The sequence below is a fragment of the Acanthisitta chloris genome, unplaced genomic scaffold, assembly GCF_000695815.1.
Source record: "Acanthisitta chloris isolate BGI_N310 unplaced genomic scaffold, ASM69581v1 scaffold17788, whole genome shotgun sequence".
NCBI lineage: Eukaryota > Metazoa > Chordata > Aves > Passeriformes > Acanthisittidae > Acanthisitta > Acanthisitta chloris.
Window position 1 is genome coordinate 30,728 of NW_008686650.1, and position 8,703 is coordinate 39,430.

An 8,703-nucleotide genomic window follows, 5' to 3' on the forward strand; every position below is an offset into this window, starting at 1 on the left:
CATTTTCTGCAGTCTGTCCTCATAGAAGCCTAAATTTGACTCTTGGGCAGGGACAAAGAAAGACCAGTCTACTGACACTGTATACCTTCACCTTCCCCTAAGACTGATTCTTATAGGAGACAGGACTCCCACTGTTACACAGATCCAAATATAAAGTGTGTAGTGGTAATTGATAAGGTGAGGGTTTTTACATACCCAATGTTTCCCTTCTCTTTTTTTTTTTTTTAAATCAGAAATTCCAAGAGCTTCACTTCTCATGTAACTTCATGTGGAGTGACAAAACCAGTTACCTTGCCATTTATTTTATAGACAGAACAATGATGAGAAATAGGACATAACTGAATACAGTTTGGGTTTTAGCATCACACTGTTCTGTGTATTTTTCTCTCAACAAAAACCCAGACCGGTTCCTTCAACACACATTTAAAGCAATCAGATTTTGTAATTCTTACCTTTAGCCAGCTTGCATATCTCTCTCGAACGTTTTCCAAGATAAAAAAAATCACATTTCAATCCCTATCTCTATGCATTTATTTTATTCCAATGCAATGAAGAAAATCAGCATATCATTGTATTTATCCAATCACAGCACAAGGCTTTTGCTTAAAACAGTTAGACATTTAACCACAGCTCAGCACTTGAGGCAAAAGGCAGACCATGGAGAAGTCGCTTTCTACAATATATATTAATGGGAAAAAAATGGTCTTTTTGCATAAGAAACCTACACGTTTTTTCAAAAAATATGAAAAGAAATAACCTGAGGTCCAAGCATGAATTCCCACATGGACACATCATCCTTTGTTCAGGAGTTGAGGCACTACCTCAAGAGAAGACTAGTCCCCATCCAAGCCATTCTCGTGTGTGACATGAATATCCTAATCCCTTCACTGCTGACTATTCTTAAATTTCTCTGAGTTCATTATAATGTGAAATCTTATTTTTATTCCAATGGAAGCCACAAAATTCTACAAACCCGAATGTGTTTATGTAATTCAGAACCCTGGGGTTTTTACCATCACTTATGCAGATGATCAATCATTAATGGGGTGCACCACTACCTTTCTAAAATAACACTCTGGTATTTCTGCTTTGTTTGTTGTTGAGCTGAACTCAAAAGGTGTTCAAATATCACAGTAATTTGGTGTTAGTGTCCCCTCCTCTTAAGCCACTTTGCATACTGCAAATATCACGGGGAAAAACCCCTTCCTTGGTCTTTCTTTATTTTTCTCCCATGTGGAAAAAAACATTAGACAGAACTTGAAGTGTTTCATACTCATATGCAGGAACTATTGAAATACTACTGCAATCAATTACACTGGATATAAGATGATTACCTTTTCTTTCATGGAGTAATACTGAATAAAGGAGACTGATAATTCTACATTGAACGGGACTTCTTCAGCTCTTTCCACTGGTTCTTAAAGAGGAATAATAATACAGCAGAAGTCAACAAAACCCAGAAATTTGGGGGGTTTTGTTGGTTTGGGGCTGTTGTTTTTGGTTTGTTTTTTTCTTTAAAAAGGACATTTGCTTTTAACATTTATGCCACTGGTTTGTTTTTATAGCCAAACACAAAGAGTATCATGCTTACATGATGACAAGCCTGACACCTGAGGGCATAGCTATCAATTGAGAAGATTGCCTTGAAATCTTACCTATACTCCCAGTTTAGAAATGGAATACAGAGAAGCTATCAGTAAGACAAAACCAAAGCCATTATAAGCTGATGAGAGATGGGAGGAGGGAGTACATTCCTACATCTCTAGAGGAAATGATGAAAAATGGGTACAGATGCTCAGAGCACCAACTCCCCACCCACTCTGGGGGATTCCTTGTCCAAAGTCCTCCTCCCACTCTTCACCGATTCTTCTGTTGCTGGGATAATGCTGCTTAGAGACAGCAAAATGTAGTGGCTCAAACTAGGGACACTGTTTTTTTACCAAAATATCTTGTTTACAACTGCAGGTAATTTCCTGCACTCCTAAATTCTGCTTTCCAAAACCATAAAGTTTTACATAAATACTGCAACATACTTCTCTGTGCTTTCAACCTGAGTCCAAAATTTGAATCTGATTTTGCTTTCAGAAATTAAGTGTTTTGCTGAAATTCCAGTAACATGGCAAATATGCAAAGTTTAGTAATTCAGTATGATACTTGGTTTTCAGACATTATTTCTCCATTTATTAGTTCCACTAAATAAACTTCATTACTGAATGATAATAACTGCAAATAATTGTTTCATTCACATTTTAATAATAGCCCTTTCAGGCATGACTGTGTACCTGTGCCAAGGAGGATGTTTTCACCACAAAAACAAGGAATCCCAAATGGGCTATCAGGCATAACCTGATGGCTAATTCATAAACACAGAGAGAGGCTCTTCTATATTCCACCCCCCTCCACCCTCCCAAACAAATTAAGGTACCAAGGCCAAGAAGGTACCTGTAAGAATCAAAGGAAGGAAATCAAAGATAGAGCAAATTGGTAAAGTAATACTCTGAAAGATGATGAAGAAAGATAAAGATCCAGGTCTTTAGAGAATTATTTCCTGTCTGCTCAGATGAATGTGCATCATGACGGTGAATCACTACTAAAAGGCTTTCTGTAAGAGGGATCAGTAGATCCTCCTTCATAATCAGCATTTTCCAGTCTCACCACCCTTTTCTATTATCCAAGCTGTTAATCTGCTTCAAATGACCAGAGGTGAAAAGAAAGAAGTACTGCCTCATGTACAGCTTTCATTATTTAGTAGTAGAAAACTCATTATAACTTGGGTTTCACTCTGAGCAAATACAGACACATTAAAGAATATTCAGGAATAGTCTATTACTGCAGCATTCAAAGAAGAATTTACTATGTCTTTCACTTACTTTCAGACTCAGAGGCTTGAAAGTACCATTTCAAGGTGAAATATTAATTTCCACCCCTTTCTGTTTTCTACGAGGTTTCCATTTGGCTATGCACAGAAGAGAAATTACTGTCTTATATGTTTTGCATTCCACACTGATTTTTAAAGAGACCTCAACTTATTCAAGACATTTTTAAAAACATTAACTTGCTGAAAATCAGAATTTGAGTGTTCTCAAAAAAGATATAAATTAACATGAAAATAGCTAGCACAGATCTGCAATTTTTTTAAAACCGCATTTTTATAAACCCCCGGTGTTTCTGCTTTAGTCAGATACCAAGAAGCAGCATGTATTCAACCAGGCTACGGCATTTAGATCCCGGACCTGGGGCTGCTCCTAACCGAGCGATGCTCTGCCAGTGTGTGACTCCACACACAGCTCAGCAGGACCGAACGGCCCGAGAGCAGTGCACGCTGGATGCTGCTGCCCTCTACTGCCCCTACATCCCACACAGCTCCGCTGGGGTGCACACACATTGCTGTCATCCTCCTTTCTCTCCACAAACTCTGTGATTTTACCTTCATCTGCAGATACATCGTTTGAATTATCTTCTCATTAAGCTCCTTTTCAGTGCTAAACAGAAACAAATTATTACTATTCCAGCCCATCTTTTTGCTCTGCTGGCCTTAATCTACTTGTTCTGATTAAAACCTTGAAGTTTTTGGCTCCAGACTTACTTTTAACTTCTTGAGCCAAGAGCACCTTTCAGCTGAATTAAATCCCCTGTAATACCACTGGGTAGCACCATCTCAAGGATGCCCTGCTTCACCTGTACTTCCCGTGCAGCTGTCCCCAAGAACTTCCAAGAATATCATCAGTATCAAGCACAACTGCAGGGAGAAACAAATGTCAAAACAAATGGCATATAATTATTTCTCTGTGTGCGCTGTACTTCTAGGAGCTATACAAGGTCTAACCAGGAAAACGTAATTACTTTTCACTTCCTTCAGAGTGTTGAGTCTGGGATAATTTTTTCTTATTTACATACACACACTTCTTTTTTTTTTTAACTAGAAAGGCTAAAGATTTAACTTCTCCATTCAAAAGCAACAATTCTCACATAGCTATCCCATCAAATGGTAACAGGTAGCAACGCTGCGTCTGAGCCACCTTGCTTTTACAGACTCCTTTGTAATTCATCTGCCTGGATGACTTTTCCTGGCAAACTTCCACATCCTCCCAAAACTCCTTGTTACCTTCACAAACAGAGTCAGAAAGGCTTCTTATACGATCTTGCCCAAGAGTGCATAGTGGAAAACCCCATGATACTAAGGTGATGCCAGCCAGCCAGCTGTGCCTGCTTGCATTGATATGATATTGATTTGGCCAATAAACTGGAAAAATAATTTGATAGCAACTAATTCCACTGAGCCACTTTCCACTTCGGGCACCATTCCTAATCAACTGGAGAAGCAATCTGGTTTTGGATGTCATGTGAGTCAAGTGTTTCAGGCTTAATTTCTCAGAAGGCAAACAGGTAAAACCAGCACTTTCCCACACATTCTCAGCAATGGACAGAAAACCAAACCATTACAAAACAGGACAATAAAATAGGATTATCTTCTGCTTACTACAAGACTTACTTCCTGATCCAAGAATCTACCACCAGCATCATACACTCCTGGACTTCCTTTACCCTGTCTTCATTCTTCAACAGCACTTCTGGAAAAATCCTCCTCCAGTAGTGAAAGTTTCAACAGCTTAGATAAATGCCAAATATTAAAGCTACTGGTCTAATCAGAAAGGTTCTCATTATACACCAACCTCAAGTTAGTCCATGTTCAAGACATTTTTGAACAAGTCATCAGGTCATGAACACAACCTTAGCTAATGAGCAGATCAATGCTGTTACACAAGAGACAAGGACTCACTGCACGAATGAATTCTGCAGTTGAACCATCATAGCCCATGAACTGGAACATATCATCCAATGTGGATGAGGGCTACTTTTGTACAAGATTTTAAATTCTGCCTTAACAAGTAATACAAGTTATTGCAGAAAAGCTTACAGCCCTCTGATGTACAAAGGCATTCAACTGAGCCATGTTCTGTTTTAAAGCTTGCCTATTCTGTACTAATTAGGTCCATTTGAGAGGGCACAAAATCCAACTTCATAAACTCCATACAGATGGTAAAAGCATCCTCTGAAAGAAAGGATGGACAATCCCATATACTGTATGAAGTTCCTTGCATCTTATGGCAAATTATATCCTGGCAAAACCACTGAGCAATCCTCTTACTTTATGTGAAATATTAAAACAAACCTGATGGAACTGCATGTGTCTGCCCCTTAAAACACTTTCCATGTCTACTACCCACTAATGCAGGCACTGTGTTCTGATTATGTGAATTTTGTCAAATTTATACCTTACAGAAAAAAAGTGTTTTCATTAAATTTCCCTTCCAACAACTTCTTGAAAATAAACAAAAGTCCCAACATCCTCTGAATGCAAATTTTCCTCTATTTTTTTCTAGTAATATCCAACAAAATAAATACAGTTGCACTATTTTTTTCATTTGTGGTAGTGTTTTGGATAAACTGAACAATCAATCCTCTGTGATTGGGGGTCCTCCCTCACACAAAGCCTTGATAAATACATATTTACAGTTCAGTTGCTGCTTTCCAGAAAGAGTTCCAGTACAGCACATGGCCCCTCTCTTTATACATCAGCATTAATGAGATAAGCATTTTTAAAGTGTAAACAAAAATTAATATACATTTTTATTTAAAATCTGAGCTCAAACTCATGTTGCTCTCTGCTTTTCGAAACAGCTGCAGTCCAGCTGTGTGATGTGTATTAACACATCATTGGTGATGATTATCTATCAGATTACTGAAACAAGGAAGTGCTGCACATGTATGTCTTGCTGAGGTACAATCATGCTGTTAGAACTGTCCAAAAAATACAGGATATAATTATCTTTTGCTCTTAATGAAGGGGATTGATAATTCCTTCTATGAGGTAACGTGACTAGTTCCCTAAAATAGCTGTACTAAGGAGCTGGAATTTCAACCCATCAGTAAGGGTATTTTTAGTGAAGTTTTAATAAAAACTGGTATCACTCACACTAATCATCTATTCATGAGATCACAGGTTTTTCCTAGAAACTTACAACTCTCAGCTCTAAAAGAGCTTCTATTAATAGTGCAAAGCAATACCACCCTTCCAAAAATAGAATTCAAGCCCAATTATTATTTTTTTTGCTAGCAGCACTTCAGACAGCAATAAAATGAAATGCAGATACATGTTTTTCCCTGTACACTTTGTAGAAGTGGCAGTCATGCAGGAGATTTTCAAAATTTAAAAAATAGGATTATAAGACCATAAAATTGACCCAGGGCCTTTGGGCATACAGAGTACTTATAGTTATAATTAATTTTTTCATGTGACAAGATTTCAAAACTGACTGTGGAACTCTAAAAGCTGTTTCAAATTTTCTCTATTCCAATATAGCAGTTCTAATCACAAACTAAAAGTCTTAGCATTGAGTTCAAAATTAAAACTACTTCAGCACACATTAATAAGTAGTATATTCTAACTTTTGGTAAGCTCTTTTATACCAGAGGCATACTCAGCCCTCATCCAAGCAGGACAGGGCAGATTGCTCTACCATCACACCACCTAACCAGGCGGAGGCTGTCAGGGTGTTTCAGGGCTCCCACATTTCCATCAGTGACACAAATGTGGCTTCAGAGCATGTCCCTGCTTACCAAACCACACTGAACTCAGACCCTTCACCATAGCCTTTTCTCCAGTTCTTCCTGACACCAGCAATACTCTGACAGGTAAACAGTCCCAGTACTGAAACCCAGAATTGCCAGAAAGAAGTTTAATGGTGTAACAGTTATTTCTGTGCATCAGTACCATACATAAACACACACACATATATATATGTACATACACACCAGATATATATACACCATAGCACTATATACCCAAGCAGGTTCTGCACAGGAAGGGGCAAGACATGTTCCTACTGGGTAGGTAAATTCAAGATGTGGTTCAGTGTTGTCCTTAATTACTAGGCTAGAGCCAGGAAGAAGGGCATCATTTAAAATTCAGCATAATCAAAAGCAAATAAAGAAACACTGGAACAGGGGGAACACATGCACAAAGATGCTGTTTACAACTCTAATGTTAAACAGTATTTTAAAAACACAATGTAGATGCTGCTTAATTATCAAACTGAGATTTAAAACAGGACATATTTTTACAGCATCAAATTTTCCTCACAGATACAAGACCTGTGTACTGGCTTTCAGGATTTCACAAACAGGGTCAACTCATATTTAACCAAAACAGCTGCCAACTATAAGCTGTAAATGCAGAAGCAAAACATGAGAACACGTGTCAAGAGAAAAGAATTTGAAGTTAAAACTAAACTGAGGCTGCAGTTCTGGGCAACAAGGCAAAGCAATTATACATGTGGTAAATGGGAGAAAAATTAAATTACCACAGGGCAGATCTGACATTTGTACTAGCAGTGGTGCTACAGATCATTAGTCATAGGCATTTTACACCAAGCGCTACAGAAGATAATTTAAGCACTGATGACACCAGCTCCTTCCTATCTATTGCCCTAGTGACATTAGTTTTTCAATTAAAGGGGTTACTTCTTCCAGAAGTGACCTCTCAGACATTTTACATGTTAATGTTTGAGCAACCAAGCACTACTTGCACCAGCTTTTTAAATAAAACCTCACAGTTTTATTATTAAAGTACATCTATATTTTATGGCGTGTTAGAACAGCAGCTACATGCAAAGTCCTAACAAGTAAATTAAATTTTAAATCCCCAATGAATTTTAATATTGTGTCCTTTTAAAGTATAAATAATTTAGCATTTTCACAATTTCACCAGCTAAAACCTAAATATTTTTTTCCATTTATGCTGTAATTAAGATCTATTAATTCGTCTCTATCCCTGTATAGCTTGGATTTCTTAAAATTCACACCTCTTTCAAATCAGAAAGAATTGTCAAAAAAGTAACTCAGAAAACTATTTTGGGTGGTGTATGGGAGGCTATCCTGCATTTGTTTTGCAGTTTCAAATTCTGAGTTACCTAAAGAAATAAGCATACATACTGTATGCATGAGTTAACATGCAGCCTCTAAAGCTGAGCTGAGGGTACAGCTGGGAGGCAAATCTCACAAGGCACATGCTCTGTGAGAAGCCCAGCTGGTACCAGCACAGGTCTGAATTGCTCCTGTAGGGACCAAGATGCAAAACGAAAGACAAATGAGTTTTCCAGGGAGAGCAACAGTTACGTGGGCACTGCTGCCACCTCACGGCCAAACCTCGGAACTGCTGCTCCCCGCCCAGCGCCGCCCCGCGAGCCTCTCATCCTCGCCTGCTAGCCCAACGATTCCCCACAATGACTTCCACCGAAAAGAAGACTAGAAGGAACTTATAGCATTCGGATCTTGCTGATTGTCTCTTCCAAGCGTGAGCCACCAGTTGTCAGAACATTTCAGTGTTGTAGAGTTCCGCCAAACCAACTCTCAAAGACAACAGAAAATGTTGTAACTGCTGGTTCAGGTAGCTGAAGTCTAACTGATGTGCCAACAAAGGCTGAAACAGTTCCTTTTCTGAAACGCCCTCCTCAAAACATCCTCCCACAAAGCCTGCTTTTGGAAAACTGGACTCAGCACACCACCCTGCCACCTGCAGGGGCTCAGCAGGCACCAAGCAGGATCCTCATACCAAAGAGACATGGTGAGTTAAGTCACAACAGAAAGGGGAGTTCCATAATTCCTCACACAGAACAAGCAGGAGTCTACATTCATTCCTGC

The 8,703-nt window shown here is 38.7% G+C and overlaps 1 protein-coding gene across 1 annotated transcript in view; it reads right to left on the reverse strand.

Annotated features, from left to right (window-relative positions):
* The window catches only part of STK39 (serine threonine kinase 39), a gene marked incomplete at both ends in the record, with an annotated part of 60,555 nt that overhangs the window by 27,331 nt on the left and 24,521 nt on the right, over window positions 1-8,703 (reverse strand). The gene's annotated exons all lie outside the window — the stretch shown is intronic.